We start from the raw sequence: 16483 nt of genomic DNA on the forward strand, positions 1-16483 counted from the left end.
TTGCTTAATAGCATCAGTGAATGGTATAGAAAGGTGGACTTCTCTCAAAGTCTCTAAAAACTTCCCGAATTGGGCATCTAGCTTATGTCTCACATGTTTTTGGGGGTAGGGGAGTCTATGTAATAGGTTGGGTTCATTGGTTTGTGCTCCCACCTGTTCCTTTGGGACCTCATTAATTTTATCTTTTTTCCCGGTCCTCTCTTCCTCACCTTTGATTACTTTTTCAATGATAGGTGGAGTCTCAGGTTGACTCTCATTAGTTTTTACTTTTTCGTTCCCTACCAGAGGCTTTCCACTTCTAGTTGATACGACATTTACTGTGTGTTTAGGGTCAATCCCCTGGGGTGGGAGTTTAGAAATACCAACTCCATCTTTTATTGCTCCGGCCAACTGGGAAATTTAGGTTTCCAACATTTTATTGTGAGTCATCACTTCATTAAACTTTTTATCAGTGGTGGACATAAAAGTGTTGAACATTTTAGCCTGGGACTCCATTATTTCCTCCAAGCTAGATCTCTGTGGTGGTCCTTGAGCATAATAATTATCATTTGTAGCTCGGGAACCACGCACATTAGATTGTTGGGGATTTTGATTAGAGTACCTCTTATTATTATTTCAGTTTCCCCTGTTATTAATGTCGTTTCCCCCTTGATTGAATTGCCCTTGGGAATTATGATTCATTTGATTACCGTGTTGGTATTGGTTTTGATTTCCAAAACCACCATGTTGATTATAGGGTCCTTGGGAATTTTGGTCCCTTTGGCCCCTATTTCCCCACTAGTTTTGATAATCAAAATCATTACCTCCCTGATTATAATTGTTCCCTCTTTGATTAGGTGGCAGATATCTATTATTGTCATTCCTAGGTCCGTTATCATAAGACATAGCATTGACCTGTTCATTATTATATCTATTATCATCGTTATTATTAGGATCATATGAGGGATCAAAATTATAGGCAGAGGTATCATGATCATAAGACCCACAGTTTTCACAGAAAATACATCCTACAGGCATATTAGAAATGGAAGGATTAGGATTCATACCTCTCCCTTTAGATTGGGAGGGAAGATCTTGCAATGGTACCGAATCGAGCTTGGCTTTAATCGCTGACATCTCCTTCCCGAGGTTCGTAATTTGTGATGTCAGGTTGCTAATGGCATTGAGGTGGTCCACTGAATAGACCGCTCCTCCACTCTTGTTCACAGCATCTCGCTCGCCGTCTTGCCAATATATGTGGTGTCGTACCACATCTTCGATAATATCTATGACCTGCTCTTCAGTTTTGTTCATTATTGGGCCACCTGCTCCCGCATCCAAACTGGCTTTCCCTTGAGGACTTAATCCTCCATAGAATATCTGTAGCACCTGGTATGTTGGAATTCCGTGATGTGGACAATCTCTCTGGTACTCCTTGTACCTTTCCCATGCTTCATAGATCGACTCCCCACTCCTTTGCCGAAACCCTTGAATCAAGGCTCTAGCATCGACCGTCTTCTTTTGAGAATAGAATCTTCCCAAAAATGTCGTCGTGACATCATCCCAAGTGTGTAGAGTGTTTGGTTTCACCTCCTTCTCTAACCATTCGAGGGCTCTCCCGATGAGTGAAAATGGGAAAAGCTTTAATCTCACGAACTCTTGGTTCACCCCATTGACTATGATAGTGTTGCAGTACTTCTCAAACTCGTTCAGATGAGCCAAAGGGCTCTCATGCTTGGCACCACTAAACTGCCTTCGCTCGATGAGGGTGATCATGGCCGGCCGGATCTCGAAGTCATTGGCTTGAGTGGTGGGTGGAGCAATCCCACTTGAAGCTCTATATGCCCCGGGAGTTCCCAACTCCTTAAGAGGTCGTGGTGGTGGCTGATTTTCTGTCATTGGAGCTGGTTGTGTGCTTGGGCCGGTTTCCTTTCCTTGAGAGTTTGATGATTTCAATCGGGATTTTCGATTGCTTTTCAAAGTCCTTTCTATTTCAGGATCGAAGGGTATTAACTCTCCCTGTTTAGACCTGCGCATACACACTAACCAAACCAATCAAATAGCAGGGCTACAAGTGTAGCCAAAAAGAAAAATATTTTTGAATTTTTGTTTTAAGAACTAGACTCAAGAAATCAAAACGCAATTATCAAACACCGTTCCCCGGCAACGGCGCCATTTTGACAAGCGTTAAATCGGTCGCTACAATCTAACTCTCAATCAAACAATACTTATACGAACACCCTATAACCAAGTACAATAGCAAATAAAGGTTCGGTCCACGAGGAACGAGAGTAATTGCAAATCAATCTTAAACCTAAGCTAGTTCGAAATCAATGAAAATGGTGTTCTGAAATACTACTAATAAGATGGGATAAACCAAATAAACTAAGACACTAGTGAGAACAGGAATTCACCAAACCATAGGTAACTACGCAACAAGGAATCATAGAGACAAACGGGATATGCAAAGACTATATGTCTGATCAATATCGTGCGATAGGAAGACAACGGGCAATACTAAGCTTGGATTTCTCATGCACTTAACATTACTTGATATATAATCAAACCACATTCAATAATGAAATACTCAATTCACAATCTCTTGTTCAAACCAAGAATAACATGCAATCAAATTCAAGACTCTAGGTTAGCTACTCCTATAATAATGAATTAACATGCAATCGCATATAATCAGTTTAATCACAATCCGTTTATCAAAACCAATCCTCAATTAAATAGATTACCTAGGTCGGGTTTCATCCCGAAACCCTAGCTAGGAAACTACTCACACATATTCATAATCACAACAATAATAGATTCCATAAGCATCATAGATCTAAACATAAATTCTAATTAAGGAATAATAAAGCTAGATTAATAAACAAGAATGAATAATACTAATTGTATTGATGCGAATCAATGGAAAAATTTAGAACTTTGATATCCGTCGTCAATGGATAATACAAAGAATCTTCACAAATCTTGCTTCAAATCAATCCAAGAAACTAAAATCGCTAGAATAATCTTTAAGAAAACTAATGAATCTCTAATACTAAGAACGTTCTCCGATAACTCTCTACAAAGGCTCTCAAAAACTATCTCTAAATCTGTCTAAAAAACGCCCCTTAAAGTCGGGCCTTATATACGCCTTCTAATTCGGAGAAGTCAAGTGCGCGGTTAACCCTGGATCAGCACGGCCGTGCTATATTTGGCACGGCCGTGCTAGCTTGTCAGTAGGTAACCGGATTTCTTCTTCAATTTGGCACGGTCGTGCTATATATGGCACGACCGTGCTGAAAATGACACGGTCGTGCTGAATATGCTCTAGCGCGGGGCTCATAGTGAAGCTGACACGGGCACGGGCAACATCTGGCACGGCCGTGCTAATGTCCTGCACGGCCGTGCTGGTGCGTGGATACTGACACGGCCGTGCTATTGGATTGCACGGCCGTGCTGCCTTGCCTGGGGCTGCTTGCTCATAGGCCAGCACGGGTGTGCCTATGGTAACACAGCCGTGCTGCCTGTGCTATGTAATCAATGCACGGCACTTGAACTTCCTTAACTCCTCGGACTTCGGTCAAGGCTGGCTAGGTTACGCATCAAGGGCTCGGTATCCGACTAAACTCGGTTGATATTACCTGAAAACACATCAAAAACAAACCGAAAACCCGTGAAGCACGTAATATAGGGGACATAAGCATAACAAGGTAATAATCGGCCAAAACGGCCCCAAATACATCCAAAATCATCCTAATATATGCTCTAAAACGCGCCCTAAAGTGCGCTTGTCAATGCGCATACCGGCTAGCAGGGCCTCATACTCAGATTCATTGTTTGAAGCTTGGAATTTGAACCGTAGTGCATATTTGTATGTATCTCCTTCCGGAGATTTGTAAATTACGCCTGCACCACAGCCGTTTACCATAGAGCTTCCATCTACAAGTAACTTACAAACCTGACCGGCATCTTCCGGCTGAGCCGGCCTAGTCATTTCGACAATGAAGTCAGAAAACGCCTGACCCTTCATTGCCTGCCTAGGCTCAAAGGTTATATCCAGGCTTTGAATTTCAACAGCCCACTTGATCATTCGGCCGGATGACTCCATGGTAGTCATTGGTCATTTGAGTGGCTGATCAGTATAGACAATCACCGGATGGGCTAAGAAGTATGGCTTCTTCCACTTGACTGCCTTGTAGAGAGCCAACCCAAATTTTTCAATCATTGGGTACTGGAGCTTAGCGTTTTTGAGAATATGGCTGATGAAATACACTGAAAGTTGTTTACCGTCTCTCTCAGCAAGGAGAACGGCATTGAGGGAGTGATCTGAGACGGCTAGGTACATGTAGAGAACCTCCTTGGGCAGGGGGCTCACTAGTCTGGGCAATGAGTGCAGGTGTTGTTTTGACCTTTGAAATGTCGCCTCAGCCTCTTCTCCCCATTCAAATTTGGACCTCTTCCTGATTACCTGGAAGAAGTAAAGGCACTTGTCACCTGACCAGCTGAGGAATCTTCCTAATGCCGCCAGGCAACCGATTAGCTTCTGGGCCTCCTTGACGGTTCGGGGTGATTGCATGTCAATCACCGCCTGGACCTTCTTCGGATTGGCCTCTATGCCTCTTTAATCAATCAAGAATCCGAGAAACTTCACAGACTCAACACCAAAGACACACTTCTTGGGGTTAAGCATGACCTTGTGCCGCCTGAGTGTGGTGAAGGTTTCTCGGAGGTCAGCTAGGTTATCCGCCTGGAGCTTGGATTTGACTATCATGTCGTCTATATACGCCTCTACATTCCTTCCGATTTGATTGGTGAAAACCGTGTTGATCATTCGTTGGAAAGTAGCAGGCGCATTCTTCAACCCAAATGGCATCACCGTATAGTAGTACAACCCCTGATCAGTGACGAAGGTCGTCTTTTCCTGATCCTTCTTCCATAGGGGAATTTGATGGAAGCCTGAGTAGGCGTCCATGAAGCTTATCAGGGCGTGGCCGGCTGTAGAGTCAACCAGACTGCCTATCTTAGGAAGCAGGTAGCTATCCTTTGGACATACCCTGTTCAGGTCTGTGTAGTCTACACACATCCGCCAGGTACCATTCGGTTTTTTGACCAGGACAACATTGGCTACCCAATCCGAGTAGTAGCATTTCCGAATGAACCTAGCGTCGAGGAGCTTTTTGACCTCGGCGGCTGCCGCCTGTGACCTCTCCTCGCCATGATCCCTCTTCTTTTGCCTAACTGGCCTTATTTTGGGATCAACGGCTAGCTTGTGGACGGCTAGATCCGGGCCGACGCCTGGCATCTCCTCCACTTCAAAAGCGAAGAGGTCTTTGAACTATCTCAGAAGTTGGAGCAAGTCTGCCCCCAACTTTTCAAAAGCGATCGTCCCAACTTTAATTGTTCTGTTAGGACGACTGTCGTCCAGGACGACATCAAGGCTTTCACCAGCCGGCTGGGGCCGGGAGTCGTCCGGCCTTTCCCTGGCTAGTGATTGCTATTTCATTTTTCTGGCGGGGGCCAATTGATCCGCCTTTCTCTTTGTACCGCCTGCCTTAGGGACAGGCCCGGCTTCTTTGTAGGTTCCTCGCTGGGGCCGGCTGCATGGGCAGTCGGCCTAACGTCTGAGAGATAGCACTCCCTAGCCGCCTTTTGGTCCCCGTTTAAGGAGCCTACTGACCCATCATCCCCCTCGAATTTTATCAGCATGAGAGAGGGGATGATTACCGCCTTGGACTCATTCAAAGTCGGACGCCCCAATATGAGGTTGTAGGCAGTCAGCTCTTCGACTACCAGAAACTTGACGACCATGTGTCGTCCTTCCCCCTTGCCTCTCAGCCGGATGGGTAAGTCGATCCTACCTACCGGATGCACTACCCCACCTCCAAAGCCGACTAAGGGGTAGGGAGCTTTGTGCATACTGCTGGGCTTGTACTTTAGCTTCGCCAAGCAGCAATAGGTTATCAGGTCAGACGAGCTCCCGGTATTGATTAGGATCCGGCCAACTCGTTGGTTGGCAACTTTACATTCGATGACGATGGGGTCATCGTGGGGCCGCCTGACCGTACCCCTGTCTTTCTCAGAGATGAAGACCTCTGGGAAGACGTCTTTCGACGCTTGGCCCTCATCCTCTGAGGTGGTTAACTTTCTGATGTTGTCCTTGGCACCCCGAATGGTGGGACCACCGCTAGCGAAGCCACCTGCAATGGTGTAGATATGCTCTTCATCTGTGTCAGAGCTCATCACCGGCTTCTTAGACGATTGTCCACCGTTTTTGGGGTTACCCTTGGACTTTGTCAGATAGGACTTCAAAGCCCTTTCATCAGCCAATCGATCCAATAGCCGCCTGAGGCTGTAGCAACCATTGGTGTCATGGCCAATGTCCTCATGGAATTGGCAATACTTGCTCTTATCCCGATTTTTTACAGCGCTCTTCAGAGGAGTCGGCTTCTCAATGGTCAACCGGTTTTTTATCTCCATGAGGATGGAGGAGCAGTCCTTGTTGAACTCGTACTTAGGGACGTACGGTTCCAACTTCTTTTGCTTCTTCTGGGATGACTGACCTGGGCGGTCAGCTGCCCAGACTTCTTTTCTTTTCTTTTCTTCCTTTCTGGCCGGCTGCTAGAACCGGCTTTCTTTTACGTCAGACCGCCTGGGTTCTGACGAGTGCTTGACGGCATAGAGCTCCGTCGCCTGTATATAGGCTTCAGCCTCCATTAGTGCCTCCTGGAGGGTAGCAACCCTCTTGCGAACTAGGTCGAACTTGAATGTCGACCCATCTTTCAGACCCTTGAAGAAGTCTGTGTACGCAACTTCGTTAGATAGTCCTTGTATCTGAATTCTCATCAGATTGAACCGCCTGACATAGGACCGAAGTCCCTCCTTGTCACCCTACCGAATAGCCCCTAGGTCGAGACTGGTTTTCTTGGCCGGGATGTTCATGGAGACGTTGGACGCGAACAAATATGCAAGCGTCTTAAAGTTATTGATGCACCCAGCCGGCAGGTTGCCGAACCACCGTTGGGCTATGCCCTTCAGTGTTGCTGGGAAGCATCGACACCAGGCAGCGTCATCCAACCCCTGTAGGTACATGAGGTTGGTGTAGGCCATCAGGTGGTCTTCCGGGTTGGTGGTATCGTCGTAGGTACCTACCAACACGTTCTTAACCTTAGCCGGCTGTGCCGCCTTGGTTATTTCCCGGGAGAAGACCGAAGGCTGTTCCCCCAGGTTTAGCAGCCTGAGCTGCCAGTCCATGGGCTGGACGGTGTTTGTAGCCATTCCCCCAAAGGGAGACAGCTGCATGTAGGGTGATCCGGCTCCATATGGCTGCTGAGGCACATATGGGGCCTGGTGGATCACGTGAGGAGCAGTGGAACGGACGTGCTACGCGTCTAGCTCCTCGAGTGGGTTTCCGAATGCTTAATCGAAGAATTGCGGAAACTGTCTGGGTAGGTCGACGTAGAAGCCGACTGAGACATACTCTGACCTCTCTTCTCCTGGATAAACAACCGGGCATCAGAGAAGGTCTTTTTTGACCCATCCGGCTGTATTTGCCGGATGGCCTTTCGCTGCCCTGATTCAGGAAAATGAATTTTTGAAAGGTCAATTAGGGGCCCATCCAACCCCTTAGGCTTCGGGTGGGGAGTAGGCACCCGGTCTTTAATTGGCTTCTTCACAAAAGCCCTCTTGGCCGACTGGCCCTTGCTGGAGCCAGCTGACTTCTTGATGATGTCCGTGATTTCCCCTTTGAAACTAGTCATGAGGTTCATGAGCTCGTCTCTGGTGACGGGGGCTGACCCCTCCGCCGCCTGGGGTTGTCCAGAATGCTTGTCGCCTGGGTTGTTGGGGCAAGCTTTGTCTTGACCCCGTTCCTTCCTTTCTTTGGAACGAGTGCGCTTAGAACGGAAAGACCCGTCTGGGGCCATATAGGTTTTGACATTGTAGTCGTCCCCACTTCCGCTTTCGTGGTCCGTATGGACCTCTGGGTCAGCCGTGGGCCGGCTACCCTCTACGATTGGTACATTTTCAGATGTCATCTCAGTGGTACTCTCCCCACAGACGCCGCCAAATGTTTCGGGGTTTTTTGAGGTGTCCTACAGGAGAGTTACAACACTGGGAATGTACGCCTGACTTCTGTACCTGCAAAACCACGAAACTCCGGTTGGGTGGAGTTCCGCCTCCGAAGGTTAAGTTAGTAAGATTCCGGATGAAATTATACGTGGAAACTAAACTGGTTCTCTCGAATTCCGGGAGATTCCGCAATAAATATTGCTCGGGGTTTTTTAGGTGTATTTATGAATGCCCATAAATGAGGTAGATTCCTCTATTTATAGCAGATGGATCTGCTCCCCCATTTGGGGTACAATGCCACGTGGCATCCATTGGTTGGATGCCCATGGTGCTATAGGGTGGTGACACGTGTCAGGCCCTTATAGGGCCACGTGTCTAGGGTAATTTTTACCCTAAACACCGACTGTTAGGGTCGGCCTCTACTTCAGATTTTCAAGATAGTTTTCATAATACCTCCATAAGGTATACTCAATCAAATTATGAGAGTCAGACAGGCGGTACCTCCCGTCGGTCTGGATCTCATAAAGATCAGTCGGTACCCAATGTACCATACGTATCGCAACAATAATACTTCTTGCAGCCTCCTTTGTTTGGAGGGCAGGCGGCAAGAAACGTCCTGGACTAGCAACTGCGGTTGCTTAGACTTGGAGAACAGCCGTCCGCCTTCTCCAAGGAAGTTATTAAGGCCGCTCAGCCGGCTAAAGTGAAGAATGTGTTAGTAGGCGCCTATTATGGTACTACTAACCCAGAAGATCATCTAATGACGTTCACCAACCTAATGTACCTCCAAGGGTTGGATGATCCCACTTGGTGCATGTGTTTCCCAACGACTCTCAAGGGAATCGCACAACAATGGTTTGGCAACCTGCCGACTGGTTGTGTGAATAATTTCAAGACACTTGCCTACTTGTTCACCTCCAATTTTGCTATGAACACTCCTGCTAAAAAGACGACCCTTGGTTTAGGGACCATTCAGCAGGATGAGAAGGAGGGGCTCCGTTCCTACATCAGACGGTTTAACCTGATGAGGATTCAAATACAAGGGCTGCCGGATGAGGTAGCCTACACTGACTTTTTCAGAGGTCTTAAGGATGGGTCGACCTTCAAGTTCGACTTGGTCCGAAAGAGGGTTGCAACTCTCCAAGAAGAATTGATTGAAGCTGAAGCCTATATACAGGCGACTGATCTCTGTAACACTGGGAAACAGTCGGACGGAAGGAGGTCTGACAAAAAAGAAAGCCGACCAAAGCAGTCGGCAAATAAAGATGAGAAAAAGCGAAAAGAAGTCTGGAGTCTGCCGCCAAGAAGAAGAAGAAAGAATTCAAACCATACTCTCCCAAGTATGTGTTCAAGAAGGATAGCCAAGCTATCCTCAAAGAAATTAAGAACCGGATCCCAATCAAGAAGCCGGCCCCCATGAAGGGTTCTGCAAGCAATCGGAACCAAGATAAATTCTGTCATTTTCATGAGGATATTGGTCATGAAACCAATGAATGTATTAGCCTCATGCGCTACGTGGACCGCCTGGCTGAAAAAGGCGACCTTGACTCCTATGTCAAGAAGTCCAAGGGGAATGCTCCCCCAAGCACAAGCAGTCGGCCAAGAAGAATCACAGGCCGGCTGACAGTTCTGATACTAATGACGCAGACGTCTACACTATAGCCGGTGGCTTCTCAGGAGGTGGTCCCACTATTAGGGGCAACAAAGACAATATCAGGCGGTTAGATGTTAATTCCGTTCACCAAGGACGGATCGCCAAGAGTTCATTCCCAGAAATTGTCATCACAGAAGAGGATCTGGGAGGTGTTAAGGGGCCGCATGATGACCCCATTGTCATTGAATGTAAGGTGGCCAACCAAAGAGTTGGTCGGATCCTCATAGATACCAGCAGTTCCTCTGATCTCATCAGCAACAAGTGCTTGGCGAAGCTCAAGTACAAAACTGACTGCATACATCCGGTATCCCATCCTTTAGTGGGGTTTGGAGGAAGTTTTGTACACCCAGTGGGACGAGTGGATCTGCCCATCCGCCTGGGTGAGAAAGGGGAGGGTCGTCACATGGTGGTTCGGTTCTTAGTGGTTGAGGAACTCTCGGCCTACAACATGATCTTGGGACGACCCACCCTGAACAACTCTAAAGCTGTCATTATTCCCTCTCTTATGCTGCTCAAATTTGAGAGGGATGATGGAACAGTCGGCTCCCTAAAGGGTGATCAGAAGATGGCACGAGAATGTTACCTCTCAGATATCAATCCCACTATGGCGACTGTTGGCCCAAGTGGAGAAAAAATTAACTTTGAACTCATCAAGGAAGAGGCGCCTGCCCAGGTGGCAGGCGGTAAGAAAAGAAAGGCTACTCAACTAGGGGCCGAGAGAAAAGAAAAAAGATAGCAATCACTGGCAGAGGAGCGGTCGGACGAATTCCGCCCTCAGCCGGCTGGCGAGCACACGGATGTTGTCCTGGACGACTCACGTCCTGACCGAACAGTCAAAGTAGGGACGACTGCTCTTGAAGTATTGGGTGAAGATTTTCACCAACTTTTGAAGGAATTCAAAGATATCTTTGCATTCGAAGTTCATGGAATGCCAGGTATCAGTCTTGACCTGGCTATTCATAAATTGGCTGTCGATCCAAAAAAGAAGCCGGTCAGGCAAAAGAAGCGGAACCATGGTGAAGAAATAAGTCAGGCGGCTGCCGCCGAGGTTAAAAAGCTGCTTGATGCAGGGTTCATTCGGCATTGTTACTTTCCTGACTGGGTTGCAAATGTTGTGCTAGTAAAAAAGCCGAATGGTACTTGGCGCATGTGTGTGGACTACACTGATTTAAACAAAGCATGCCCAAAAGACAGCTACCCACTGCCTAAGATAGACAGTCTGGTCGACTTAACAGCCGACCACGCTTTAATGAGCTTCATGGACGCCTACTCTGGCTTCCATCAAATTCCGTTGTGGAAGAAAGATCAGGAGAAAACGGCCTTCGTCACTGATCAAGGGCTGTATTGCTACATGGTCATGCCGTTTGGTTTGAAGAACGCCCCGGCCACCTTCCAAAGAATGATAAACACTGTCTTCTTCGACCAAATTGGAAGGAATGTCGAGGCATACATAGATGATATGATTGTAAAGTCCAAACTTCAGACTGATCATCTGGCTGACCTCCGAGAAACATTCACCACACTCAAGCGGCACCATGTCATGCTCAATCCCAAAAAATGTGTTTTTGGGGTTGAGTCTGGGAAGTTTCTCGGATTCCTCATTAATCAAAGAGGTATAGAGGCGAACCCTGAGAAAGTGCAGGCGGTCATTGACATGCAGTCGCCTCGCACCATCTGAGAGGTTTAGAAGTTAACAGGTTGTCCAGCGGCCCTAGGAAGATTTCTCAGCCGGTCAAGCGACAAGTGCCTTTACTTTTTCCAAGCAATAAAGAAGAAGGCGAGGTTTGAATGGGGGCCGGATGCTAAGGTGGCCTTCCAAAAACTGAAAGTTCATCTGCATTCCTTACCAAGGATAGTCAGTCCCTTGCCCAAAGAAGTGCTCTACATGTATCTTGCAGTATCTGACCATCCTTAAGCGTCGTTCTCCTTGCTGAAAGAGACGGCTGGCAGCTCTCGGTCTACTTTGTCAGCCATGTATTGAAAAATGCCGAGTTGAGGTACCCCCTAGTGGAAAAATTTGGTCTTGCTCTCTTCATGGCCGTTAGAAAGTTGAAGCCTTATTTCTTGGCACATTCAGTCGTCGTATATACAGATCAGCCAATCAAGCGGCCACTCACAACTATGGAGTCGTCAGGCCGAATGATCAAATGGGCAATAGAGATTCAGAGTCTTAAAATCACATTCGAGCCAAGAAAAGAAGTAAAGGGGCAACCATTTGCTGATTTTATTGTAGAGATGACTCGGCCCTCTGATTCTCAGATTCCAGACCAATTCTGGAAGGTCTATGTGGACGGGAGCTCCACCTCAAATGGTTGTGGAGCAGGCATCATATGTCAGTCGCCAGAAGGCGACAGGTATGAGTATGCTCTACGTTTTAACTTCCAAGCCTCGAACAACGAGGCAGAATATGAAGCTTTACTGGCCGGTATCCGCATGTGCAAGGCGGCTGGGGCAAGAAGAATAGATGCCTGCTCTGACTCACAATTGATAGTGAGTCAGTATAATGGCGAATACGAAGCAACCCATCTGGCCATGATTAAATATTTGCAGGCGGTACGACAAGCGGTCGGGTCACTTGAAGAGTTTCATCTGACTCAGGTGCCCAGGTCTGAAAATAACCAGGCTGATGCTCTCTCAAAGTTGGCCTCCTCGGCCTCCTGTGATACTCCAAGAACCGTCTTCTGGGAAGTTATGGAGAGGAGAAGTATTGAAGAAGATCCTACTGGAATTCTAGATCGAAGTTCAACCTAGATGGACCCAATCAGGGCATACTTAACAGACGGCACCTTGCCGAATGATCATTACCAGGCGGCTTTACTGAAAAAGCGAGCGTCCAGTTTTGAGATGCGAAAGGGGGAACTCTTCAAGAAAGGGTACCTTCAACCCCTCTTGAAATGTGGTACCCCAGAAAAAGGACGAGAGGTCTTAGAAGATTTGCACTCTGGATACTGCGCCTCTCATGTAGGCGGCAGGTCGCTTGCTCAATGAGCAAGACGGCAGGGTTACTTTTGGCCTACCTTAGAAGCAGACGCCATGGAGATGGTGAAAAAATGTGACAATTTTCAAAGATTGGTAAGTTAATTCACCGTCCGGCTACTGATCTCACTGCCATCCATAGCCCACTACCGTTTGCTAAGTGGGGCATGGATATCCTAGGTCCCTATACGCCTGCTACAGGCGGAAGGAAGTACATACTTGTTGCAGTCGATTACTTCACCAAATCGGTTGAGGCTGAGGCTGTTAAGGGAATCAAGACGAAGGATGTGATCTCATTCATCTAGAAAAATGTCATCACTCGGTTTGGGGTGCCCATGTCTATGGTTTTTGATAATGGTCCCCAATTTGAGACGCCTGTTCTCAAAAATTGGCTGGGAGACCAAGGCATCTCACACTGCTTTGCATCAGTCGGCCGTCCTCAAGCAAACGGCCAAGTAGAAGCTTTCAATAAGATCATCTCAGACGGACTTAAGAAGAAAATTGAACGAGCAGGCGGCCTATGGGCAGACGAACTACCACATGTTCTCTAGGCCATTAGGACGACTGAAAAAGGGGCGACCGGAGAAATACTCCGTTCCTCCTAACTTATGGTGCAGAAGTTGTTCTCCCAATTGAACACTACGAGCCGACTCTTCAAATAATGTTGTATGACGAAGAGGCGAACTGGGAGTCCATGCGCCTGACATTGGACTCGCTTCCAGAATGAAGGGGCAATGCAGCCCTGCGCCATGAAATCTACCGCCTGAGAATGACAAGGTCATATAACAAAAGAGTGCACAGGCGTCCACTCAAAGTGGGGGACTTTGTACTAAGAAAGATGGAAGCAGTCGGTAGGGCTAACGAGTCAGGCAAATTAACTCCCAACTGGGAAGGACCCTACCGAATCTATGTAGAGGTCCAGGACGGCATCTACCGCCTGGAAACACCAGACGGCTAACCTTTACCTCGGACTTGGAATGTAGATAATCTAAAGAAGTATTATTTTTGAATGATGTAAATAGCCAAGAGCTACTAATAAAAAGTTTGCTATTTTTCTTCATCTATTTTGTATTATGAGGGGCATGCCGCCTGCTCCATTAGCAGTCGGCTACTCTCCATCTTCTTATGAATTGAGGGGCATGCAAACTGGAAGAACAGTCGGCTACTCTCTATTTCACTCAAATACACATTCAATTAAAAGGGGCACGCCGCCTGTAGATATACAGTCGGCTACTCTACTATACTTAGTTCGCCATGACCTACCAAAGGCCTATGGTCACATGATCAGACCAGGCGCCCAGCCAACTGATCCAATCTTTAAACTAATACGACCTGTCCCAACATCATAGCAGGCGTCCGCGCGGCATCCATTCGGATGAAATTCGTCGCAGAGAGCAGCTCCCTTTTGGGTGGAACATTGTTCTATAAACTAATTACACGGCACCTAGACGATTGTCCCCAAGGACGACCACGTAGCCATTTTTGAGACAAGGATAACTCTTAACACTAAACCAAACAAGTGTTAGCAGTTAACATCCGCGTCGGATGACCGTCTGTATTACTTGGGATAAGTACAGCCGATACCTCTTGAGTAAATGGCCAACAAAAATTGGTGAATCAAGGGGACCAGTCGGCCTCTGCTGCCTGGTGCCTTTACTACTCAAGCATAAAAGATGACGAATGGGTAACCCCAAAAATTGCCCATAAGTCACTCTCTCATACTTAGTAAGGATTCAAAAGGTATGACGAGTCCGCCTGTCTAAAGGCGAACCAGAGCTCTCGTACCCCGACCCTGCTAAGATGATTTCTTTTCAAACCAAACATGTTTGAAAATCTGGTTCGTAGGTCGACTGCTTTTTGGCAAACAAGGACTCAAGAATTATTCCTATCTTAACAAACAGGCGGGCTAGTTATAAGGGGCCTGTTCCTTTCTAACTTGAAAAAGTTAAACAAACCTAACGTATTTCCTAAAGCATGTTAGGGGTCCGACTGGGTAAATGGACGACTGATCGCCTAACCTGGAACCAAGATAACTAGTCGTCCAGGGGCATAGGCTGTCGGTACTTTGTACCTGTTCGCAATCTTTGGTTTACGATAAGTTACAAATTTTAAATACATGGCTAGTCAAAACCGTCGGTATGACATGCAAGATCAAGGATCCTCGACACTTGGCAAAAATAAAGCATAAAACAAAATTCAATGAGCAAAGACGACCAAAAGATGGTCGCCAAATTCATATAAACAGCCGGCCATAAAGACCGGCAAAAATATTCAATACCCCGGCCCCCTGGCCGGGTAAAGTGATACAAGAACAAACGGCGCGCAGGCCGAATAAAAAGTTAAAGACATAAAAGCTTTGAGATTGAGGCAGGGTATCGGTATTGGCTGCCGCCTGATAAACAAGGGACGCCTGGTTCTGGGAGGCATCTTTCTTACTTGTCTCGGCATCAGGGGCAGCTTCCTTAGACGTATCTGCCACAATCGGTTGCAAGGCCACCACCTCCTCTTCCTCTTCTGAGCTGGACTCGGCCACCTTGTCTTCCTTAGCCGCCTGCCTCATGATTTGTTGGTTGTACGATTCAGTACAAGCGTTGAACTTTTTCTCCCAGGTGGCATAGTGAGCTTTTGGGAAGAGGGTCGTCCAAGTCATCTTCATGATTTGAGCTGAGTCGTCCATCATGGCTTGGACTAACTCCATTTTTTCTTTCTTGGCCTTGGCCGAGAGCTCGTCAGTGAGGCTTTTCTCCTGCTTTTGTAGGCGGTCTTTGACAGCAGCCAAGGATTTCTCCATGGCCTCAAAATGGGTCATCTTCTGCCTAAGCGGCTTCAGCTCATCTCGGAGACTCTTGACCGTCGCCTCCAGCTCATCATTCTTCTTTTTGGCCGCCTCCAACTCAATACGAATAGTGGAAGTGGCCTGCGCCTGATATTAAAGAATATCAGTTGTCAAAATTTCATTTTGGGCAATTTGAAACATTGCCTTATCAACGTCAAAGGCGGCCATAGCTTTAGCAGCCTTTACCTCTTTGTTCTTGGCGCTAATTGGCCTTCGGAGGCCGTGTACTCGCAGCATGGTCTGGAAAAAGGAAAAACAGGCGTCAGATTTGAGAATAACAGGCGGCACGCAAAGTCAACACCTTAAAAATATTCTAAGTCTACCTCAGAAAGGAGACCTATGATGCCGTCTATGTCAACGATGCCGACTCCCTTGACCGCATCCCTCTCCTCTTGAGGGACGACCTTAATCATAGACTTGGCCATTTGGACCAAGTCCGGTTCTTGAGGGCCGCCTGCATAAAAAAAAAATAAAAAAAAAATAAAAAAAAAAAAAAAAAAAAGAGAACATCAAAAACGTGAAGAAAGCAATGAAGAAATAAGTTAAGTCTAGCAGAGCAGCCTATACCTCTCGGCGGTCGACTGAGGACTTGTGATGGTTTCCCCACACTTTGTGAGGTGATTGGCTGCTTATCAGCCGACTGCTTCCTGGCTGAGCCAGGCTGAGCCAAGAGAGCTCCCAATCGTCAGCTTGCGAGCCTTCGTATCCGACTGTTGGGAGGAGGAGGGTTTGGAAGTGCCCGCCTGTGAAAAAGATGAATGGTCAATACTGATATAAGCAGTTTTTCAAGACAAGTACTAAGGCTCGAAACTCACTATGGGCGTCTCCTTGGCAGGAGAATCAGTAGAGGTCCGCTTCTGTTGCATGATGGAGGCTCGCAGCAAGGCAGCCGCCTTCTTAGATGCGGAAATTTGGTCCATAGCTTCAACTACAAACAAGAACCACAAAGAGTTAGAAAAAAAAATTCTAAAACA

The sequence above is a fragment of the Chenopodium quinoa genome, unplaced genomic scaffold (genome assembly GCF_001683475.1).
Source record: "Chenopodium quinoa cultivar QQ74 unplaced genomic scaffold, ASM168347v1, whole genome shotgun sequence".
Lineage (NCBI taxonomy): Eukaryota > Viridiplantae > Streptophyta > Magnoliopsida > Caryophyllales > Amaranthaceae > Chenopodium > Chenopodium quinoa.